Source organism: Rhinoderma darwinii, chromosome 1 (genome assembly GCF_050947455.1).
Source record: "Rhinoderma darwinii isolate aRhiDar2 chromosome 1, aRhiDar2.hap1, whole genome shotgun sequence".
Classification (NCBI taxonomy): Eukaryota; Metazoa; Chordata; class Amphibia; order Anura; family Rhinodermatidae; genus Rhinoderma; species Rhinoderma darwinii.
Window position 1 is genome coordinate 584,908,427 of NC_134687.1, and position 26,030 is coordinate 584,934,456.

Sequence of the window (26,030 nt, forward strand, 5' to 3'; positions counted from 1 at the left end):
GATAACTTGATGCAATGCGCCAACTATTACTTGTGTCATTGAAAACCATTGAAAAAGTAAAGTTAAAGTTTCTTGCTGCTGTATATTTAAAGCATTAAAAGTCAAGTTTAGGATCGCTACAACTGTATATGCAGCGTTGTCACCAGTTCTGCTACTTGGCCTTGTTATTGAGCTGTATCCTTCTCTTCCACAACTAGGTAGACTCAGTGAGCTAGTAAGGGGGTTATCCGAGTCCCTACATGCTTTTACAAATGACTTCAAATGAGATGAATTAACAAAACAAGCAGTACTCACTTATCCTTTTCCCTGGTGATCCAGCACTGACCCTCTGGCGTCACTCTTGGTCGTTGTTTACATGCAGACAGCATACAACTGCTGCAGTCAATGAGAGGGTTCAGTGGTGAGAAATTGTATTTTTGGCGTAATGTCAAAAATACACCACATGACTGCTGAGCCCTCTGATTGGTTGCAGCGGTCAGAGGCTAGCTGCATGTAAAAAAAAAAAATCACCAGTAGTGCCGCCTGTGCATCAGCGCTGGAATGCTGAAGGAAGGGATAGTTGAGTATTGTTTTTTCTAATTCATGTCATTTGCAGCCATTAGAAAAAAAAAATTAGGAACCTGGATAACCCCTGTAAATTGGGCTTAGTCAATGCTCCATGCGTGAGTAGTGGTATGCGCCTGGGCAAAGCCTAAGAAATCTAAAATGTGCCCATTCTCTGATCTAGCACTATCAATTTGGGAAACATCTATGAATTATTTAACTGAAAGGAAAGCGACTACACCAGAGTTGTCTCTTCTATAGACATTTCAGAAGATCCTTGTAATTCCTCATCAGACACAAAATGACCTGCTACTTCACCTGGTTGGCTAATGGTACGACAAGAGAAGTAATTTCACTGCAGACTTAATCCAGGCTGTGTAGCCCAGACTAAAGTCCTCCAGGGTCGTCTCTTATACCATAATAATATAGATTAGCTATAACATGGTATCTACAAATGTAACTATGAGATGAGGGAACTGGTCTGATAGCGAAGGTCTTCCCATAGAAATTTAGGCTAATTCCATGTTTCTATTGATGGCTTACTACAATATAATAATATGGATTCTCTTTTATAGACTATACAATTATAAATTGCTACTGTACATCCATAAAATACCCAGTTCCAAGTACATCACATTGTTTTATACTGGTCCCACCTGCGCATCTATCATTGTGCAATCCTTTGGATTCCAGAACCAATAAAAGTCATTGCGGTTTCCATTGCCTGTCATGACCTTAAGGATTGCTGCTTGATCTTTTCATGTAGTCAGAAACAAAAAAACAAAACGCAGAAAGTGCTTGAAGGGGTTATCCACTTTGGCCAATGCCTCCTTCTTAAAAATGGTCCCAAGATAAATAGATGATCGCATGGTATCCCACTGCTGAGACCCAGAGCAATCAATTAATCTGTGGAGGAATCACCTAGCCAGTGTTTAATTTCCCAGCAGCGCTATCACAGGGGAATTAAAGTATTACACAGTTCTCATTGAAAACAATAGGCTGTTCACGTAATGCAGAGATTGGTTCCTCCAGAGCGAGAGACTCTCTTTGTAGCCAAATTCCACTATGGCTAATTTCCTTCCCTCCCCCTATCTCAGAGTAATAACCTAATAGTGTACTTGAAAATATGTTGTCTAAACAAGCAACACCTCAATTCAATGAGGGAACAGATTTTCTGTAAAAAGTTCAAAATAGAACGGTAGAATTAAAGTAACTAATAGAGTCCTTTATAAGAAATAATGACTTGGCTTAAAGCCTGGGTAAATAAACCAACAGGAAATAGTTGTGTATGTATCACATACTATTGGCATTCTTCATACCTAAGTAAACAATTGTTTTAACTAATGTTTTGATTGTCCCGGAACTGAAGTAACCCAATCTATTCATCCTATATCAACTTTTGTTTGAGGTAACTAGACAGTACGCCTGCTGTCACTATGACCCTAACTAACCTCTTCACTTCTTGAGTTCAAGTCCAATTAACCTTTTGGAAGAAGCACAACTGTTCACAAACAAGCCAGTCAATACAAACCTATAGTAATAATTTCTTTTCCTGGCTTGTGAAAGGGCAAGAGTCCAACCTCACCCGTTTCACACAATAGCAGTCATTTGTCAATGTACTACAAGAACATTGGTGGGCTTTACCAGGATATGTTTCAACTGTGCTAATCAATTATACAAGATATCTCTCTATTCTATCCTACACAGAGACACATGTCTTGAAAAATTAGCGTGTAAGGGCTCAGAGTTAGTAACTAAGTAACCTAATTAAATAAAAAAAATTCTAAGATTTATTTATGCTCCTATTTACAATACAACTCCAGGATAGAAGTATACAGTAGCATAAAAAATAGTTACCAACTTAATATTGTTCTCGACTAAAAGATACATAATAGAATTCATGGTAGTAAAAGCCTTTCAGGCAGTATTCCTTATATTTTTTTATTAGGTCCATGCACACAGAATCTACTTAATGTCAATTTTGAACAAGAGCTGCACTGCACGGAGTATTTTATTTTAGACATGCAGGACACGATGATAAATTGATAATTGACCCTGAGGGCAAAGCAAATAAAGAGCCACTGCTTTTCATCAGACCTACATGGTCACAAAAGAAAAGGGAATAATTCTAATTGAGCATGAAGAACCAAACAATTATTGAATAATCTATTATTTCAACTCCAGCTCTTAAAGGTTCTTAGAAAAAAGGATGAGTACTTTAAAAATAGAATGATTAGCCCGTGTTATAAAATAAACTGTAATATGCAAATGAAATATCTTTTTTTTTCCTATTGATTTAGTATATTCTCACAAATGCATGTCCATACAGGTGTCATAATAGGTCAATATGTACGTTATGCAAATTAGATGTCTTTTGGGATAACTGTAAATAGGTGTACTGTATTTTACATGCAAAAAAAATTCTAATTTAGGCCCCATGTACTCGACCGTGCCCATAATCACAGTCAGGGATTACAGGCACGGCCGCAGACAGCCACCGGCATTAGCGGGCCACGTTCCCATATAAAAAAAAATAGGATGTCCTATCTTTTGCGGAGCCTTTCTACGGCACCAACACCTTGCCGTAAATGTACGGGAAGGTGTCCATCGGCCATAGAAATGAATAGGTCCGTAATTACAGACTAAATCTACATTCGTGTGCATGGGGCCTTAAAGGGGATGTCCGCTATGGATTAGTCCTTTTTCTTAAACAGGTTTCTTATATATAAGCTGATCACAGGATGCGCTGGCACCCTCTCCCTGCTTGTATTTCAGCTCCCTCTCCCTGCTTCTCTCAGTGGCACCGCTACCGCTGTAGCAGCCATAGCGGATGCTAGCAACGACACCGGGCATGAGGGCCCCCTCATGGCCAGCCACATGGCTAGCAGCCGCTGTGGCTGCTACAGCAGTAGCAATGCCACATTCAACACTATAGCAGAGCAGGGTGGTATCTCCCTGCTCTGCTATCTTCTACTACAACTGTAGCTCCCTGAAAGAGCGGAATCCCCCTGTGGCCAGTGTTTCCGCTCCTGTACGGAGCGCTCAATGTCTCTTTCCATATATGGACAGTGACATCAGCGGCAACTCCTGAAGCGGAATCCCCGTCCACAGCGTTGCTGACACGGTGGCCGTTGATTTGGCTCCAGGAGACGCCCCTGACGTCACTGTCCATAAAAGAACAGGAGCAAAATTCACGGTCACAGGGGGATTGCACTCTTTCAGGGAGCTACAGTGGCGCTATCTACAGGAAGGTGGGTGAGCTACCTGCAAGGGGGCTGTGTGGCACTACCTACAAGGGGGCTGTGTGGCACTACCTACAAGGAGGCTGTGTGGCACTACCTACAAGGGGCTGTGTGGCACTACCTACAGGGGGGCTGTGTGGCACTATCTACAGGGGGCATCTGTGAGCGGCAGGCTGAAGGTCATTTTAGTGATAGAGACGGGCTGACGGTTATTTTACTGTGAGTGGCAGGCTGATGGTCATTTTACTGTGAGTGGCGGGCTGATGGTCATTTTACTGTGAGTGGGGGGCTGAAGGTCTTCAAGTGGTTTCACCTCTGACCTCCAATTGAAATTAATAGGAGGCAGAAAATACCTGCGGCACACGTTTGGAGTATTTTTTTGCCTGCGTCTTCTGCATTAGCTTCAACGGTTTAAAAAAAACTCCAAAAACGCAAAAACACAAAAAAAAAACATCAATTAACGCTGTCAATTCAAAATCTGCCTCCAAATTCCTGAGGGAATTTGGAGACAGATTTTATCTGCCGTACAAAAAACACTGTGTGAACATACCGTAAGAGTGTAGTGCTTGTTTTTAGCCGTTTTCTGTCTTTATCTAATCAATTTTTGGTAGGGGTGCCCTGAGGAAATGTTTTTTTTTCCAGGGCTGCCTCGAGTCCGAAAAGGTTGGGAAACTCTGTACTAGGCTACAGGATCACGCCGGCCTAAACAAGGATCCCGTCGTCGGCGTTGTGGAGCAGCTCAGTTCATCGTGGGAACGGAGCCTACGTGAGTACAATTTGTTTTCGTTTGGGGGCACTACCTACAAGGGGGAGGTGGGGAGCTCTATGGCACTGTCTGCAAGGGGGAGGTGGGGGGCTGTATGGCACTGTCTACAAAAAGAGTTGGGGGTTGAATGGCACTGTATAAAAGGAGGAGTTGGGGGATTATGGCACTGTTTACAGGGAGGCTGTATGGCACAATCTACAGCGGGGCACTATCTACAAGGGGGGGACTTTGTGTAGCAGCCAGGGGAGGGGGCATTATACTGTGTGGAGGCCACTAAGCGGACATTATACTGTGTAGGGGAACTACAGAGGGCAATATAATGTGTGTAGCACTTAGGCGGCATAATACTGTGTGGGCACAATTAGAGGACAAATTACTTTGTCCTTGAAGGGGTTAAAATATATTATATTATTAAATATTATTATTATACTGTATGGGGGTACTAAAGTGGCATTATACTGTGTGGGGGCACTATATAGGGCATTATACTTTTTTATGGGGCAATTCTTTTTATGATGGAGTGGGGCGCCGAAACATAATTTTGCGCAAGGCGTCATCTATACTAAGGCCAGTCCTGTCTAGGACAACCTAAAACTTACCTTCATATGTGGTGGCATTGCCCAAATTGTAAGCCTTTCTGGTCAAGGGTCACAGCTATTATCCAGAAAATATGCTTAGTCAATACGGTTCCCACGTTGAAAATTTTATTATCAAACGGTTTACTTCCTCCTGTGTCGAAAGACCCTCAAGATTAATTTAAATTCTGTCCTCGGCAGCAAAGACTCTAATCCCCCTAAGATAGAATCAATACCCCCCTCGACAGTCAAGTGGCTAAAAAGAGTTGATCTCAATTTTCTTATAGGACAATTATTGGCCTGGAAATCTCGAACTCATGACATCTTCCAGAAAATTTGGGGGCCATGAGTAACACCCTGAACATCATTACAATGCACATTAAAATATATAGACTAAATATCGGCATATCTTGGATTGTCAAGACATTCCAATAACCTTCACATACCTGATCTATACCTCACCCTCCCCATGCACCTTGCCCCCACCCCCCTCCATATGTGACAAGACTCTATTGTCTGGTGATACTGTTTGCTCACCGAGCTTTAATAAAAAGAGAATTTAGAAGAAAAAAGAAAATTAAGGTGGGGTCATCTTTATTTGGACCTCGCCCTTTTCACATCCACATCCACCCCTATGGTATTTACACCCCTACTGTATGTTTATATGTTTCAGATTTGTTATAGTAATTTATGCAACTGTTACCTAAATCTGATTGGAGTTTGAAAAAATCCTAGTACATGCTGCGAGAAAAAAACAATAATTTTGCTGTATGAGACAAATTTTCAGTCGCAGAAATTTCGGCAACAGTTCTGCTACTGGTGACTATACCCTAAACTAGCCATATTCTTATTTCCTAAAAAATAAACCATAAACCATAAAATTTGCTCAAATCATTCCTCTAGTCCAGGTTTTAGGGCCTGTGACAGAGAAGAATGCATGGATGATAACACAAAGTCTCCTTTTGTACAGCTGTAATCCCCATTACAAGCTCTCAGGGACAGAATTTATTAAGTAGAGTGTATATATTAGGAAGTTGAAGTCTAATGTTGTGTTAATGACCTTTATTTATTAAGATACATAGAAGTACTGTAATTCCTCCTGATGGATCTCTCCCCATAAACCTGAATGTCATTTGAGAGTTGGTGTCTGGTGGTTTTGCTAAGGCGCTGAGGTTTCACCAAGGGAATGTTTACTCCGGAGAGAGCAACCAAAGCTGTCATGACTCGAGTCTACATTATCACACTGACAGAATAGTGGCACCAAGCTTCAGGTAATGCTGGTGTAGGATTTCTCACCCTGGAGAATGCATTGTGTCTATAAAAAAAAAAACAATGTTTTCTTACTATTTCTGAAAAAAAATAAAAAATACCTGATAAAATAAAAACATTTAAAAAAAAACTGACATTAACAGTGTGCATGAATCCCTGAGTTATCAACCGAGCACAATAGGTGACCTTAGGTGTAAGCATTTCCCCTGCTACAATGATACAATGTAATCATTTGAATATGATTCAGTTTGCTAACAAAAATATTTTGGTCTTTGCCCCGACTTTGATTCATGAAAAAAAAAAATAACATTACATTGCTAAAAATCTAATTTGCTACAGAAAACCATTAGAATATAAGTAACCCTGGGGGTAAAATCCTCAATCAATAGATTATAAGAAACCCCTTAGGGTAAACTCCTCAATCAATTGCTCCTTTAATTCTTTTTTTTTGTAAATCACTCACCTTACAGAGAACACCTATTACACCCATATGAAGCAGGGTCATGGTCCATCTGCTCATCAAAGGTCTGTGATCACTGTAAATTAGCATTTCCCCATGCCATAAGAGACAAGGGATATAATTTACAACAGTGGTCTCCAATCTGTGGCTCTCCAGCTGTTCTGAAACTACAACTACAAGCCTGCTGGGAGTTGTAGTTTATCAGCAGCTGGAGAGCCACTGGTCAGAGACCACTGCTCTACAAGATCCCTCTAAAAGTTACAAATGTTTTTAAATATACTGGACTTCTATTCAGCTAACTTCAATTCAATATCTCATTTTATACTATGGCATTTGAGGTTGAATAATATTAATATAGGCACAATGTTACTTCAATTTATATTCATTTTCCAACTAAGGATGGCCATAGACAAATATCTCTCTAACAATGGGGGTCTGTAAAACATTTGCCCCTCTTTGGATTTTAAGATATAAAAATGCAGAAGCTTCATCCATCACGTCTGAAAATCTTTGTTCATGATGTCAAATCATTGAAATTTTAAGAAACACTATTTTACTTATTAAGGCGGTAAATATTCGGTCAAAAGAATGAACCAAGAATGGTGAACTTAATTTAGGTGCGCTTGGTGATGCACATTGACATCACAATCATAGTGCGATGGTGACTAGGCTCAAAGAGGAAGGGGGCCTGAACGGAGCCTGCCCCCGAGCCCCTGAGTCTGCTGCATCGGGCGGTCTGTGCCGCACCTTGTACAAGGTGCTGAACATTGTGTGCTACGTCGCATACAATGTCCTGACTCTGCCCAGTGCCACAGACCAAGCGTGATGCGGCAGCCTGAGGGGAACCGTGGTGACGCCCGCTTCGGACAAGGGAAGAAAGAAGAGTGATAAGTAAAGGCTTTTTTTTAATATATATGTCAGGGAAGGGGGGCTGATTGGGGTAGGTCCGACAGACCCTGATTACGCCCCTGGTGATGAAGCACCACACATACGCCATGCTACTTGAGAAAAATCATCGCTCTGGGCTGTATTGTGTAAAAGGCCTTTTTAAAAAGCCCATTCACCATCATATAACATCTGGCCACTGTGAACACACAATAAACACCAAGCTCGAACTTTGCCAAAATGTTTCTTCAAAAACAACTATATGTGATTACGTGGATAGGTTCTACTAACAGTACTCCAAAAAAGTATTTGCTTTGTATTTTTCTATATACGCAACTAATTCTGATCGTGGATCAAAATTTTATATGTACAAAATACTCAAACTATTATATGTGCCAGTTGCTCCGTGCCAGGGGGCGCCAACAAGCCACTATGCTTTGTTCCAAGTATTTAGATACAGGGCTAGGGAAGCAAACTTATATTATTTCCCCTGGGTAAAGGGAAGCCTAGCTACTATACGACAGATATATTTATACATCCATACTGGTGAACTTTGCGAGCAGGGAGCTAGTATTTCTCGCCCATGCAGTGTGTGCCAGGTTCATCAATGTGGGGCATTCACTATTCATTAATTTGCCACAGCCTAAAAACAGCAGACCATACAGTAAATGGGTCACGTTTGGCATACCATTTAATCCTTGGCCACTTTTACTGACACATTCATATATTGGAAAAAGTGGAGCTGGGGCTTCACAATTATGGCTTTCTGCCCAAACGTAATATTTTAGTGTAGAAAACTGACATCAATACATTGAGAAATTTGCTTCAATGTGTTCATTTTAATATATAATGTGTTGACTAGGAATAAGGATTAGGTTATAGGACAATCGGAGGAGAATTGTTTTTATTATTTTTAGGCTTTCCCTAACCTATCAGCTGCAGTTAAAGGGCAAAAGTTGATTTAAATAACTAGGACAGAATGAAAACTTTTTAACATTTTCCTATGAACGTGAGTTTATTTTCTTATTTTGCTATGTGGAGAACAAGAACAATAGGTTTAAATGAGATCTTGTTTTACCTAAAATATAGAGCTAAAGTTCACAAAAATAAAGCAGATATAAACAACACTTTTTTTAAAGGAACAGTGTCACGAAAAAAATGTTTTTTTTACATCAGTTTGATTTTAGTGTTTTATTAAAAACTTTTATATTTATTTGTGTGTTTGTGTGTTACTTTTTTTGATTTTTTTACTTTTTCTTCCCTATGGGGGCTGCCATTTTTTTTTCCATTTCTGTATGTGTCGATTAACGACACATACAGACATGGAATACGGCAGCTACAGTCCCATAGTGAATGCAAACGGGGCCCGTTCCATCCACTATGGTGTACGCCGTGTGTGTGGGAACGGCACATGCGCCGCTCCCACACAGTCCAAGTTGAAATGTGCGCCGCCCGGGGCCATTTTCCTGTAGACCGGAAGTCGCGGCCGGACAGTAAGATTACTACTTCCGGTTGTGGCTTCCGGACTCGTGCACTTGGAGCGGCGGTAGCAGACGGAGCGGACGGACCGGAGGGAGCGGCGGCGACTGGAGCAGGTAAGTTATTTCTGTGTATGTAAGTGTTTTACTGTGTGTTTACTAGTGTATGTAAACCTACTACACTGTGTGTTAGCTCAAAAAATGGCGACACACAGTGTAGGAGGTCTGACCGTTCAATCCCCTCGTTTCTCCCGGCACTAGCCAGGATAAAGGAGGGGGGGATTCTGAGAGCTCACTAGAGCGAGTGAGTTTTCTCAAATTTTGCAGCATAAAGCAATGTGGTTGCTTTACCACATGCATTGCTGCAATTTTGGGAATTGCTCCATCTAGTGACCAGCACTGGGAAATATAAATTAGAATTAATTAATAATATTTCCTGACTCGTGAAAAAAATGAAAAAAATTAGAACAATGTTTAATCACCTATACACTAATTGTTTAACTAAAAAAAAATACATTTTTTTCTAGCATCACATTCCCTTTAAAGACAATAAATAGGTGATACAACTTCAAGTACAAAAACTGTAACAAAAATGTACTAAGGATGATAGATTTATTTTAATGAGGCTAATTTTTCCATGTCCATACTATGGCCTTGAGATTGTCATGACTATAACAAATAGCAAATAAAAAGGGCATCTGCCACGGGGGAATAAAGACAAAAATCAACAATTTGCATGGTGAACTAGGTTTACATTGTTGCAGCTCGTGTCACATTGTAGAGAACAATAGTATTAAAGCTCCCTTATGGCCTATTCTAAAGACTTGGCATGCTGCTTTGCAATAAGGAAACACCTCTCAGGCGACTTTCTCCTTGTGGGGCTTTGTTGGATCACAGCAAGATACTAAACTTCAAGCCTTGATCTCTCACTAAGAGGAAGTTCAACTGAATTCAATTTGCTCCTCTGCCTTTTTGAAATGAAACAGCATGATAATGTAAGCCCCATGATAATGCAGAACAGATGGGCAGATTCCGTCTAATTAGATTTAGGACAGTATTTTTTTTTTTTTTTGTGGTGACTGTATGTTGCTTATTGCTTAATTTCACACTTATTACAACGACAGCAGTTTAGAAGAAAACCTCTCCTATCTAATTAAGTACTTATCCAAGACATTTCAATATAAGTTATCTGAGACTTCAAGTGTCAGACTATTATATTACTTTTGCTCTTATGAAACATCATTCAGTATACTATACGTAAATGTTTGGTGAGGCACTTAAAAGGTAAAGTATACATAGTCAGCGTTATGTTATTGAAATGTACTAGATAGATAGATAGATAGATAGATAGATAGATAGATAGATAGATAGATAGATAGATAGATAGATAGATAGATAGATAGATAGATAGATAGATAGATAGATAGATTGCTCGATCTTAATGTTTTTGCTCCAAGGTAAGCAGCACCATAGGTGACTGACAGCTACTCACTACACCTTTCTCCGTAGAATTAACAAATTTTTTTAAACTCACTACTTTTAAAGTGATTTTAATTTTAGTGAAAAGAAGAACTGATGCATAAGGTGCATCAATTACATCACACATCCTAGCACTGTTGCCTTGCAGCGCTGGTGTCCTGGGTTCAAATCCAACCAAGGACAACATCTGCATGGAGTTTGTATGTTCTCCCTGTGTTTTAGTGGGTTTCCTCCGGGTACTCCGGTTTCCTCCCACACCCTGAAAACATTCCAATAGGGAATTTAGATTGTGAGCCCCAACGGGGACAGTAAGAAAAAAATAAATAAAAAAGAGGCCCCTCTGTACAGCGCTGCGTAATATGTTGGCGCTATATAAGTAACTGAAATAAATAATAAATAAATACATCCTCCACAGAAGACAATGATACAAAATCACAACACCACCAACACGCTTTCCATCATTTTAAAAGATAAGACTAATATCAGCAGAGCGGTATGAAATAATGTTATCGCCATGTGTACACTTACCTAAGTTTGTGGCTTTGTCTGTTTGTACACGATTACCAAACTATTGAGTTGAAGACTGGATAAGACCTGTTGAATGTATATATATATATAACTGTAGGTATAAAGTTGGCAATGCGTTTGCTTTTGGACCATTTCTTATCAAACTTACAGTGCGTTGTGAATTCTGTCTTACTATGATTGGATAATGATCATGAATGCCTTTCATCATTCTCTCCATATTGATGTCTACCAAGCATCAAACAAAAGGATATTGATCTTGATAACTGCCCTGAATCCATGGCTCCAGTTTTAGGTTGTTATTCCTCAAGCCTTCCTTCGGATCAGCACATAGTTCCTTATATAAAGTATTCCACCATGCTATTAGGAGATACAATATTACTGTATCCCATAATAAGTTCTCTCATGACAATAGTAAACCAGTAATATGTACTACACGGCCTTGTTCCCCCATAGTGATGATCTTTACCGCCATACTATTGCCCAATAAAAAGTCAAAGAATGTAGTACATGCAATTTTACCTTAGTTTTCTTTAAATCTTCCGGGGACTCTTCTGTGAAATGGACCACATTAGGTGTAGGGATTATGCTAAATATGTGTGTGTTCCCAAACGGAATGGATCGGGTTTAAAAGTCCCATAATTTGAGATTAAAATTTTGGTGAGTATGCTTAAAAAAATAAAAAATTGGGAGATACCTTCCGCCGAAAAAAAATAGTCAAGCATGATCTCAAAACCGCTCACATGTATCTATCTATCTATCTATCTATCTATCTATCTATCTATCTATCTATCTATCTATCTATCTATCTATCTATCTATCTATCTATCTATCTATCTCACAGGATCCAAATTTGAATCACCAGCGTGTTTTATAGAAATTATAACATTTGACGTAAACCACAATTAGATAATCGTTGCAAGCACCATGACAAACAAATCAGAGTGACGGAGGTGCCAAATTTCCCCCGAAATTGAAATAATAGCAACAACATAAACAAAAGGAAACCAAAAACCATAGTGAACATAAATAACCTGATTTCCTGGTCTGTAATAATTTTAGACTTATGGATGTCACATCTACCATTATAATTTATAAAGGTTCAGCCTCATTCATCTACTTTTGTAGAAGAAGAAAAAAATAGAGAAGGAAAAACAAGTCTCAGCTGCTTTGCACAATTTTACATTGAGGTAATAAATAATTCAATGTGCTAATTTGACAGATGACTCTCCGGGAGCTTGGCCGGTACCATTACGAGCATCATTAGGCCATGATATGCATGACAAGCATTGGCCATTCAGCAAATGTCCTTCACTTGTTTACCCCTAAAGAGCTGTACCATGCACAATTAGCTAATGAAGCATTGCAAGCCTTTCTCCCCTGCAATTTCACTGTATCAATGCAGACAATGCAGAGGGAAATGACATAAAATAAATTATAAGCAATTTTAAATTTCTATGATTGCCTCATGCTAACAATCTGCATTCAGTAGAAATTGAGCAAAATGTTATTAAAAGATATAGAAAAAAAGAAAATGAGTTTTAGTTTGATTATACCTGCTATAGTATTGTGCTAATAAATAGTGTGACAGGGACCGTTAATAGCCGGTAACCTTGTTTTTACCTCTTGACAGTTAGAAATGTGCACATTTCTTTACAAATGTATGAGGACTTACATTCACCTTTTATTTACCTGCACTCTGCAACTGGAGATGTAATAAGGACTGTGGGGGAGGGGGGGGGGGGTTTACTAGCAAAAACAAGTAGAACTGGGGTGTAAATACGTAGCAGAGCTGAACTTGTCATTTCATTTGTTTAGGATACACAATTGATGCATTGAGATAACCTTCTGAATTAAGAAAACTCAGTGCGTTTATCTGCAGTCCCATGTAAAACCATAGCTACGTCATTACTAATCGGTTTTCCCCTGACCACTATCCCCTCTCCAATCTATTCTGAATGCAGAATCCAGGCTCATCTTTCTGTTCAACCGCAACACCAATGCCTCTACCCTGTGGCAGTCACTACACTGGTTGCCCATTACCTTCAGAATTAAATTCAAACTTGTTACTCTCAACCACAAAGCTCTCCACAGTGCTGCACCTCCTTACATCTCTTCCCTCATCTCTGTCTACCACACAGTGCCGGCCTTAAGATAGATGGCGCCCAGTGCAAAATTTTCTTTTGGCGCCCCACGCCCACAGTATAATGCCCTTTATAGTGCCCCCGCACATTATAATGTCCCCTGAGTGCCACACACAGTATATTGCCCCCTGCAGTGCCCCTACACAGTATAATGTTACCTTAGTGCCCCCCACAGTACAATGTCCTCATTCCCCTTCCCTGGGTGTCACACACAGCCCCACCTTGTAGATAGTGCCCCCCCTGTAGATTGTGCCATACAGCCCTCCTGTAGATTGTGCCATACAGCCCCCTGTAGATTCTGCCTTTATCCCCCACCTCCTCCTTGTATGTAGCACCATACAGCACCCCACCTCCCACATGTAAACAGTGCCATACAGCCCTTCACCTCCACCTTGTAGACAGTGCCCCCCCAAACAAATAAAACAAAAAAAATATACTCACCTTTCCCAGGACGAACGGAGCTGCTCCACAACGCCAAAGAGCGTCCTTGCATAGGCCGGCGTGATCCAGTGATGTCATCATGCCGGCCTGCGCAGGGATCCTGTCCCTGTGCCTGATAGGCTGCAGGCAGAATGACCTGTAACATAGTAAATTGCAGAGCAGGGAGATACCTCCTTGCTCTGCCGTAGGATTCAATGATATCTGCCTCCTAAGGACGTAGATACTATTGAATGTAGCGTCACTACCACTGGAGCAGCCACAGCGGCTGCTAGCGGAGCCGGCGGGCATGGGGGGGGGGGCATCCCGGCGGTCGGCACGGGAGCCCTCATGCCCGGTGGTGCCGCTAGCAGCCGCTATGGCTGCTACAGTGGTAGTTATGCCACTGAGCAGAAAATGAGCAGCGCTCGGGCAAAAAGGCAGCTGCTGAATCGTCGGGCCCGGATGCTTCACAAACACAAGCAGGGGAAGGGAGCCAGCGCAGCGCCCCCTTCCACCTGCTGGAGGGATGCGTGATGTGCGATGGCACAGGTCGCGCACCCCAAAGGCCAGCCCTGCTACCACCCTACCCGTGCTCTACGTTCTATTATAATCCTTTATAATCCAATACTCTTATTTCCATCTGCAAGATTTTTCTCGTGCTGCATCAGTCCTCTGGAATGCACTACCCCAAATGATCAAAATAATTCCCAACATCCACAGTTTTTAGCATGCCCTATAAGTCTATTACATTCCATAAATTGACTCCTGAGTAATTTTTTCCCCATTTCTCAATAATTCATCCCTTCATTCAGCAGTATCCCCACACTACTTGCACCCTAACTTCATGTCTATCATACACAGATACTGGCCGGTGACCGGCTCATGCAGGTTTATGTGTACTACCCCATGGTATAAAAGATGGCTGGACCATTGTACTTAACAAGCTTTTTTTACATTTTGTGTCTCCCCTATATCCTCATAGATTGTAAGCTGTTGCGAGCAGGGTCCTCACTCCTCTTGTTTGAATTGTTAATTTAGTTTTGTCTCTATGAAATGTCTGATATAGTCTGTACGATGTACCCCCTGAATTGTAAAGTGCTGCAGAATATGTTGGTGCTATATAAATAAAGATTATTACAGATATCATCATTATGTATTGTGCAAAACAAATTTAGCTGTACTATATGTGACAAAGCAACTACATTCTAATCACAGGGACCCACAGAAACCTTTGGAATGTCCTCGAACTTAAATTCTACTGCCCGTTATTTTATTTTTTTGCCTCATTGGTGCACTTATGGTAACTCCAATGCCCCATATAGATAAAGCATTAGGCCTCACGAACATTGCAGAGCTGTTTACTGGGATGTTATACGATGATACAGAGAGGCAGCAGGAACGCCATGTGTCACCAAGTGGTCCTTCTCTAAGGGACTGTATTAGACAGAGATATTTCACCCTCAAAGCAATACTTCTAACTCCATAGTATAGTGGGGGTTTTTTTCCTATTGGTTTATGCAAAATACAAAAAAACAAAACCCTCTTTATTTCTCAGTATGAAATCACAGGCACACGATGCAATGTTCAGTCAGGGCCAATTCTAGCTTTTCTGCTGCCTGAGGTGAAAATTGAAATGGCACCCCCCAGCTTTTGCTTGACATCCCCCTGGCTGTTCTACATCACTAGCAGCCTCCTCCAACTTTTGCAGATGCACCGTTGCCTTGTACTGGCATGTGTGGTGCAGCCAGGCAGAGTACACCTCGCTGCGTGCCCAAGTAGTATAAGTCAATGACGCATCCGAGAAAGTTGGAGGAGACTGGTAGTGATGTATAACAGCCGGTGAGATGTCAATCAAACATGGAAAGGTGGGTTTGGAGGCAGGACTCAGACTCTTCAGGATAGCGGCACCGCCCCATGACCCTTTAATGAGTAATTAGGATATAGTGTGCACCATTTTAAAAGTAGATTTTATAGATTTTGCTGCATCTGAAAAAAACATACAAGCGAGTGTTTGGAAATATTGTCAGGTCATGTATTACCCCATGGTGGTGGTTCAAGTCGGTAAAACTACCTGACAAGTTAAGTATACAATGAATTGAAAACAATTCCATCTGCCCTGCGATTTTGTTATTATAAATATATCCTCAATAAATACAGCATTATAACCAAGCTGTAACACATACGGCTCCAGAACCAAGCTCGGTACATATATACAGCCCCAGAACACAGCTCATTACATATATACAGCACCAGAACTAAGCTCAGTACATATATACAGCACCAGAACAAAGCTCAGTACATAAATACAGTATCAGAACAAAGCTCTTTACATATAGACAGCACCAGGCAAAGCTCGTTACATATATACAGTACCAGAACAAAGCTCATACATATGTACAGCTCAAGAACCAAGCTCAATATATATATACAGCACCAGAACCAACCTCAGTACATATATACAGCCCCAGAACCAAGCTCAGTACATATATACAACACCAGACCAAAGCTCAGTACATATATACAGCACCAGTACAAAGCTCATACATATTGTATAAACAACACCAAAACAAAGCTCAGTACATATATACAACACCAGACCCAAGCTCAGTACATATATACAGCACCAGTACAAAGCTCATACATATTGTATAAACAACACCAAAACAAAGCTTAATACATATATACAACACCAGAACAAAGCTCAGTAGATAAATACAGCACCAGAACAAAGCTCAGTACATATATACAGCATGAGAACAAAGCTCATACATATATATATAACACCAGAACCAAACATAGTGCATGTATACAGCCACAGAACCTAACTCAGTACATAAATACAGCACCAGAACCAAGCTCAGTACATATAAACATCTCCAGAACCAAGCTCAGTAAATATATACAGCTCCAGAACAAAGCTCAGTAGATAAATACAGCACCAGAACCAAGCTCAGCACATAGTCACAACACCAGCAGAAATAGAGCTCAATTTGGTGCAACCCCTGCTGTATAGGTTTGTACGGCGTAAAACTACAGCTCCCAGCATGACCCAAACAATGGTAAGGATTTGCTGGGAGTTGCTGTTTCACAAAAAACAAAAATCATACCACCTATCATCTCGCTGCAGATCATACAGTGACTACAGTACTGATTAGGGGCAGAATAAACATTTACATTAAGTGACTCACGTCTTTTCAGATTCTAGTTGTTCTTTTTCTGTTTACTTCTCTATCCGTTCCAGACCTCTATGATGAATTATCCCGACCACAGCCCATTTCTGCAGTTTGTCGCCCAGATGTCTTCAGCTTCTCACTTTTCAAAAATTTCTGCACCTATAAACGAAGATACATTGCTCATGCTGCCACACTCTGCACCCCTAAATATAATAGTTCCATACACTGCACCTCTAATTATAATAGCATCATATGCTGTGTCCCTGATTATAATCGCACCATACACTGTGTCCCTGCTTATAATTGCACCATACATTGTGTCCCAGATTATAATAGCACCATACACTGTGTCCCTGATTATAATACCTTGCGTCGCTGAATATCGCTGATTAGAAGGGCAGAATGACTTGCCCCGCCAAGCAGCGCCTTTCAAAAACGGAAGCGGTGCCGATAGTGTCATCGAAAGGTGCTGATTGGTGGGGCAAGTCATTCTGCCCTGCCAATCAGCATAATTGTAAGGCACTGAATGGTCGGAACGTGCCCGGACATTTAGCGCTTATGCATGTAATTGTATCTGCGTCCTATAGACTCAGGTACAATTAGTGCAGGAGGGGGTGGCGGCGGCTGGCTTCAGTTGCGCCACCGCCCCTTAAGAGAGGCAGCAGGCCGCCACCTGAGGCGAGAAGCTCATCTTGCATCATGGACGGTACTGCCCTGGGTACAGTAAGACGATTTATATGGACACTGCATCACAGGCTCCATTATAACTGAATTTATTTAAGGGTCAGGTTTGGGGTCTAAATTAATTTAGGGATCTAAAATGGGGGTTTGGTCTGGGGTCTGGATTAATTTAGGGGTCTGGAATGTGGTCTAAAATAATTTTGAGGTCTGGAATGTGGTTTGAAATAATTTTGGGGTTTGCAATTTTTGCGAAAATCACGACCAAATCTTGACATTTTGCCGCAAAAAAACACAATAATAGGGCACACTAGCCTTTTAATCTCTGTTACGTACAAAATTGTATTATAGAGGTATTTTCTCCTAAAAAACAATAATTATATAATATGGGGAGTATACCTCCGTAATATGACATGCAATGGATATTTTTCAAATGGGCGCTTGCAGTCCTTCAGAGCAGCTCCACATACCCTGTTAGGGCACATCTCAACCCCTTTAGGATAGTTGTATGTACTTTGCTGCCATGATATGGAATTGATTTCAAACTGCGCACAATTGCGTAAAATGTGGTCAATTAAAAAAAGATTTTTTGCAAATTAAAAATGAAGTGCCTTTGAATTTGAATCCATGTCCGGCTTAGCTCTGGTTTTCTTGTACTTTATGACTATTGATTCCTGATCTGCAATTGCACATGGACTGCTTATTGCACTGTAAGAAGGAAGCACAGGAGGTAATTGAACATTTACCATACGAAGCAAGGCCCACCAAGCTTGACACTTTCTACCTAATGTTTATCCATTTTATCCTAATTTGAATAAGACAAGCTTCTCGACTAAAACAAAACCTGCACAGCAAGCAAGTCCTACTGGTAATTGCCCAGTAAACAAAACAAGACAGATTCACTGCCAGAGCGGCCGCCACGAGTGGAGCAGCTGATGCTGTAAAGGACAGTTGGTGCGGCAATTCATAAAGTGGCTCTTTTTGCTTTATAGCTGATCAAACTCAATACCAACTTGAAATAATTGGACTCTGAAGAAGTGTATTTGCATGTCACACTCCCTGAAACACAATAAACAACCTGTACATTGTAAATAATGGACATCTGTTTTGTATCATCCAACAACAGTTGCTCCTTTACATGACAAACCTACTACACAGCCTAATAGATTATGCATGCGCTCATTCATGAAGTTTACCAGTTGATTTATTGTGAGTTGATGATTAAATATTAAAATACCTGTCTAAAACAGTTTTGGCTTATATAGTGAATATCCCAGACAAATGTGATGGTGGTGGACCACAAGAGAGATATTTCCAGGGGATGTACCCATGTAGAAGAGCTGAATTTGTTCTTTTACTCTCTGGTGCTGTATTGTTTCTGCATTTTCAACCTCAGTTGATAAACTCAGCTCTGCTACATCAGGACTTTGTATGAGAGTATGTACTGTATATTTCTTAAAGGGGTATTCTGGTAGCAGCAAATAAAGAACATTGATTATATATTGAAAAATTATACAATTTTCCAACATACTTACTGTATGAATCCTTCACTACTTGTAGTCGGTCAATAAGTACCTTCATTTATTACTTTTAGGGGATAAAAATCTGTCCTGGTCAGAAACAGGCTGCAAAGAGCCTCCTTGCGGGAAGAATATGTGGTCCTTGCTCCCCTTACATTATAGAGCACCTTATTGTGACTTATGACATTTTATTAGTCCAGTCTCTTATATGCAATCTAATTGACAGTAAGAAGATGTAAGCTGCTTTTAAGGGGCCAGTGGGCCCCTTTACCTACTAGGCCCTGTGACACATATGATATGTCCACCCATTAAACTGTGTGATCATCACATGACCTGGATACATTTGTATAATTTGGAAGTTGGCAGGTTTCTATTGAATTAAGGCAAGCAGAGATCTTGAAAACTGTGAGAGTATATTGTAAAATTGTATAACTTTTCATTGTACATTGAAATATTTTTATTTGCTCAAACCAGAATACACATTTAAGGCAACGCTTCCCCTATAGGGAATCTACACATATTTTTTATGGCATTATGTCTACAACAATTCCCTTATTCAGGCGGGTTAGCTTTGGGAAGTTGGAAGAACAGGCACAGAGAAATCAAATTCCCCATATCTGCACTATTCTGTCATTGAAACGAGGAGGAATTGTCCTGATGTTCCCCCCTCCCTCTCTTTTGCAGGATCTGTAAATGGAGCTTGTATTCTGCGATAAAATACAATTTGCCTTCAAGGCAACTAACCCTATTCGCCACACTACTGGCAGAAGGTATTGAATTGTTCTAGTCACATAATTCCTAATAATGAAAATAACCCTTATTAAAGGCACGTAGCCTATATTCTAAGAACACGGGTACAGTGGGGCAATGGCTTTGTACCCCTGATGACGTCACTCAATCACGCCGACCTACGCAAGGGTCCCATGTGGAGGCTATGGAGCAGCTCTGTCCATCGCGGGAAAGGGGCTAGGTAAGCACAATTATTTTCTATTTGTGTGTCAGTATCTACAAGGGGGGGAGGTCTGTGGAACTATCTATAAGAGGTGGTGTAATGACAGGGATAGGGAAACAGACAAGTGAGCCCTAATCTACCCGCCACTCAGCCCCTGCCTACTTGCAACAACCCGCCCTAGGTGACGGGGTACAACTGGGCGACGGTCCCTACACTCAATAAGTGCACGACAGACAAGGAAACACAGAACAAAGGAAACGGGGCAGTTGCCCACGGCAACACCGTGAGCAACAAGAGTAGTAAACGAGCCGAGTCAAACCAGGAGAGTACGAGGTGCCAAACATAGAGCAGGAGAGTAGTGAACAAGCCGAGTCAAACCAGGAGTGTACGAGGTACCAAACGCAGAGCAGAAGAGTAGTCAGTAAGCCAGGGTCAATACGAAGCAGGGACAAGTAGTTCAAGAAGCTGCAGCAGGGCCAGGAAACCTACAGAGAAGAATCACAAGCAAGGAGGAACAGGAAAGGCAGGTATAAATAGACAGAGGGTGGGAGCTAGCTCCGTCTGGCCAGGCTGTGATAGGCTCTCCCACTCCTAAGCCTTGGCCAGGCATTCCTGGATAAACTCTCTCATGGCTTCACGTTCGGGACAAGAGAGATTAAATATCCCACCCTTAGGGAGCTTAGCTCCTGGTACCAAATCGATAGCGCAATCGTATTCTCTATGAGGAGGTAACACTTCGTTGGCCTCCTTAGAGAAAATATCAGCGAAGTCCTGAACAAACTCAGGTAGCGTGTTCACCTCCTCAGGGGGAGAAATAGAATTAACAGAAATACATGACATCAAGCATTCATTACCCCATTTGGTAAGATCCCCAGTATTCCAGTCAAACGTGGGATTATGCAACTGCAACCAGGGAAGGCCTAAAACCAAATCGGACGATAATCCCTGCATCAACAGTACAGAGCACTGCTCCAAATGCATGGAGCCAACAAGGAGTTCACAAACAGGGGTATGCTGTGTAAAATAACCATTAGCAAGAGGAGTGGAGTCGATACCCACTACCGGGACAGGTTTAGGCAAATCAATCAAAGGCATAGCTAGAGACATAGCAAATTCCACAGACATGATATTAGCAGACGACCCTGAATCCACGAAGGCACTGCCGGTAGCAGACCTACCACCAAAAGAGACCTGAAAGGGAAGCAAGATTTTATTACGTTTCATATTTGCGGGAAATACCTGTGCGCCCAAGTAACCTCCCCGATGATCACTTAGGCGCGGAAGTTTTCCGGCTGCTTATTCTTACGCCTAGGACAGGTGTTCACTTGATGCTTGTCATCCCCACAATAGAAGCAGAGACCATTCTTCCTGCGGAACTCTCTACGTTGTTGGGGGGACACGGAGGCCCCGAGTTGCATAGGTACCTCCGAGTCTTCCGTGGAAGAACGAAGCAACGGAACCTCGAGAGGCATCATGGGGGAGTCAGAGGAGAAAACACATAAACGTTCACGTTGACGTGCCCTGAGACGTCAGTCAAGTCGTACCGCTAAAGCCATAACCTGGTCTATGGAGTCAGAAGAGGGATAGCTAACTAGCAGGTCTTTCAGGGCGTTCGACAGATTCAACCTAAACTGGCATCTTAAGGCAGGGTCATTCCACCGAGAAGCTACGCACCACTTCCTAAAGTCAGAGCAATATTCCTCAACAGGTCTCTTACCCTGACATAAGGTCACCAGCTGACTCTCGGCAAAGGCAGTCCTGTCAGTCTCGTCATAAATGAGTCCGAGAGCAGAAAAGAAAAGATCAACGGAGGAAAGTTCAGGGGCGTCAGGAGCCAAGGAGAAGGCCCATTCTTGGGGCCCTTCCTGGAGCCGGGACATAATTATACCCACTCGCTTGCTCTCAGAACCCGAGGAGTGGGGCTTTAAACGAAAATAGAGCCTAAAACTCTCCCGAAAGGAGAGAAAAGTCTTCCGGTCCCCTGAGAACCGGTCAGGCAACTTGAGGTGGGGTTCAAGAGGTGAGGTGAGGGGTACTACCATGGTAGCATCAGGCTGGTTGACCCTCTGAGCCAGGTCCTGGACCTGTAAGGAGAGACCCTGCATTTGCTGAACCAGGGTCTCAAGGGGGTCCATAGTGGTGTGAGGGACCAGGGTAGAGTAGGTATATGGGCTTGTGATTATGTAGTGACAGGGATAGGGAAACAGACAAGGGAGCCCTAATCTACCCGCCACTCAATCCCTGCCTACTTGCAACGACCCGCCCTAGGCGACGGGGTACAACTGGGCGACGGTCCCTACACTCAATAAGTGCACGACAGACAACAGACAAGGAAACACAGAACAAAGGGAAACGGGGCAGTTGCCCACGGCAACACTGTGAGCAACAAGAGTAGTAACGAGCCGAGTCAAACCAGGAGTGTACGAGGTACCAAACACAGAGCAGAAGAGTAGTCAGTAAGCCAGGGTCAATACGAAGCAGGGACAAGTAGTTCAAGAAGCTGCAGCAGGGCCAGGAAACCAACAGAGAAGAATCACAAGCAAGGAGGAACAGGAAAGGCAGGTATAAATAGACAGAGGGCGGTAGCTAGCTCCGTCTGGCCAGGCTATGATAGGCTCTCCCACTCCTAAGCCTGCCATCCTGAGTGGTGGAAGATGCAGTTAGTCTCACAGACATAGAAGCAGGTGCAGACTGATTACCAATGGGCGTGGATACAGAAGCTGTGCCTGGCAGATCCTTAACAGGTGGTCTGTGTGGCGCTATCTACAAGGGGGCTGTGTGGAACTATCTACAAGAGGGGGGCTGTGTGGCACAATCTACAGGAGGGGGAGCTGTGTGTGGTGCTATCTGGTGAGGCGGTATTATTTGGACCTTATATTGTGTAATTATTCGTAATATTGGTCTTATTAGGCCGGATTCACACGAGCGTGTGCGTTTTGCGCGTGTAGGTGCGTGTGTCATCCGTTTATGATGCGTTTCTGCGTTTATTTACGCGCGTATGGCATGCGTTTTTCACGTGCGTTAGAAAAACGGAGGGTGGCGTTATGAAGAGGCCAGCCTACAAAAAGGCACCCTTCACAAACACATGCTTGATGTGAGCACAGGTTCACATCCGTTTTTCAGCTTGGCAAATACTTTTGGTAGTTTACAGTGTTTACTGGTTTGTTGTCTTATAAGCCAAATTATGGCGTATACTCCGCTGAGCCGTGTGCTGCTAGCGTGGATGGTTTCTCGGAGATTTGGCGAGCGCCGTCCCATGCTACAGGACCAAACATGGAGAAGAGGGAGGATTTGGGTTCATCCTCTTGTGGCCTAACGCACCTCCAAAGGGCACTTTCATACCCTCTATGATGACCTCCGGCGTCACCCAGAGAAATTTAGGTTGTTTTGCCGCATGTCTGTGGCCACCTTTGATAATCTGCTTGAGGAGATTCGTACAGGAATCACCTACCAGGACACAAACATGCGGCGCTGCATTTCCCCAGAGGAGCGACTCCTTGTGACCTTGAGGTATGTGTATTTTACAATTAGTGCTTACAGGATGGTGTGTGGGGGTCATGTCGTACCTACATTTTTTTAAATTTTTTTTTTGTCACCCATATAGATTTCTTGCAACAGGAAATAGTTACCATTCCTTACATTTTGAATTTCTTCTGGGCGTGAGCACAATTTCAGGCATTGGGACAGGCACCTGTGTCGTGCTGTGGCAGAGATTATAGACCACGGTCATGCCTCAGCCCACGGCAGAACACTGGCTTAGTATTTCTGAAGATTTTAGTAGCGGCACCAAATTTCTTCATTGTATTGGTGCCCTAGACGGGAAGCACATTCGTGTGAAGAAGCCCCCCCACTCTGGCTCCAGATACTATAACTACAAGCAGTATTTTTCCATCGTCTTGTTGGCCTTAGCCGACAGTAATTATTGTTTTACAATAGTAGATATTGGGTCGTATGGAAGCTCTGCTGATGCACGCATATTTCGGTCATCCAGAATGGGCCATCGGCTTATGAGCAATCAACTTTCTGTGCCTGAAGCGATCATCCTCCCTGGCTCCAGCGGACCACCAGTCCCATATGTCATCGTTGCAGATGAGGGTTTTGGCCTGACAAGCCAAGTAATGCGTCCATTTGCAAGAAGGGGCTTGGATGACCGTAGGCACATCTTCAATTACTGGCCAAGCAGAGCTCGAAGATGTGTAGAATGTGCGTTTGGCCTAATGTCAAACAAATGGAGGGTCTTTATCACAACAATGCAAATGATGCCGTAGAATGTGACACGTGTCATACAAGCGTGTGTAGTTCTTCAGAACTTTACACGCATACATGATGCAAGTTTTGATATATATCCTAAGAAATTCAACCACATCAAGCATTGTGCGGGCAATTCCACTAGTGAGGGCACAAACATCTGGTATCCGAGTGCGTGAAATATTTGCAGAATATTTTGACAGCCCTGCTGGAGCACTACCATGATAGGACGATTCAATGTAAACGGTGGCATAGTTCTAACTATTCTCGAAATAGATCATTAGTGACCCCAATGTATTTTGTTTTTTGGGGGATTGGAGTATTAGGGACTCGCAATACATGAGGACCCTTGACGTGGGTTGTGAGCTTATATCTTTTGGGGTTTCGACTTAGTATTTAGAAGTCAAAAAGGTAATTGTATGTTAAGCACATTGCTAATACCAATGTTCTCTAATACAATCAGAAGTATCCTTTGTGCTTCAAATATGATAGCACTGCACGGCCGCATAGAATTAGCTTTTGATTCTAGAAAAACCCCAACAGATAAACTAATACCTCAATTATGGCGTGCAACAATATTGGGCCCTGTCCACCGTGTGGAAATGTTATGTAAAGGATCTGCCAGACACAGCTTCTGTGTCGACGCCCGTGGTTCATCAGTCTGCACCTGCTCCTAAGTCTGATAGAGTGACTCGATCTGCTACCACTCAGGCTGGGAGGCTGAGGAGTGGGAGAGCCTGTCACAGCCTGGCCAGACAGAGCTAGCTCCCGCCCTCTGTCTATTTATACCTTCATTTCCTGCTCCTCCTTTGCTTGAGATTCTGCCTGTTTCCTGGCTCTGCTGCTGCTTGTATTATTGTCCTCTGCTTCATATTGACCCTGGCTTTACTGACTACTCTCCTGCTCTGCATTTGGTACCTCGTACACTCCTGGTTTGACTCGGCTCGTTCACTACTCTTGTTGCTCATGGTGTTGCCGTGGGTAACTACCCCATTTCCCTTAGCTTCTGTGTACCCTTGTCTGTCGTGCACATATTGAGCGTAGGGACCGTCGCCCAGTTGTATGCCGTCACCTAGGACGGGCCGTGCAAGTAGGCAGGAACTGAGTGGCGGGTAGATTAGGGCTCACCTGTCTGTCTCCCTACCCCGTCATTACACGTTACACAAGGACATGATTGGCAAAGATAGTGAAACATAAGAAATTTAGGAAAACACACACACTTGTTTTCAAAAACAAAACAAGACTTTATGTTGATGCCACACAAAATCAGTACATACAACATATGTAAATGTATTCTAAAACATCGCACCAACATGATGCAAATTCGCAAACAATTAACCCAAAGAGGCCTAAATGAGAACATAAATTATTATAAAGTCACAGCACTACAACTCATGATATAGATGAGGTGGAGAGGTGTAGCTGGCCTTTTCAGCACCACTATGCTGTCCATGGGCCTGCAGAGGATGTTCCTCAACAGCATAGTGGTGATGATGCTGCATCTGATAGCCGTGAGGTGGGGCCTGAGGAAAGCTTTCCACCGGTCGGCTGTAGCCAGGGAAATGTCGCTCACGCCCCGGCACAGGATCAGGAGACATGCGTGACGCCATTGGACGATAATAATGTTGGCGTGCCAAGGGGGTGGCAGCTGGGATGGGCCAAGTGCATTGAAG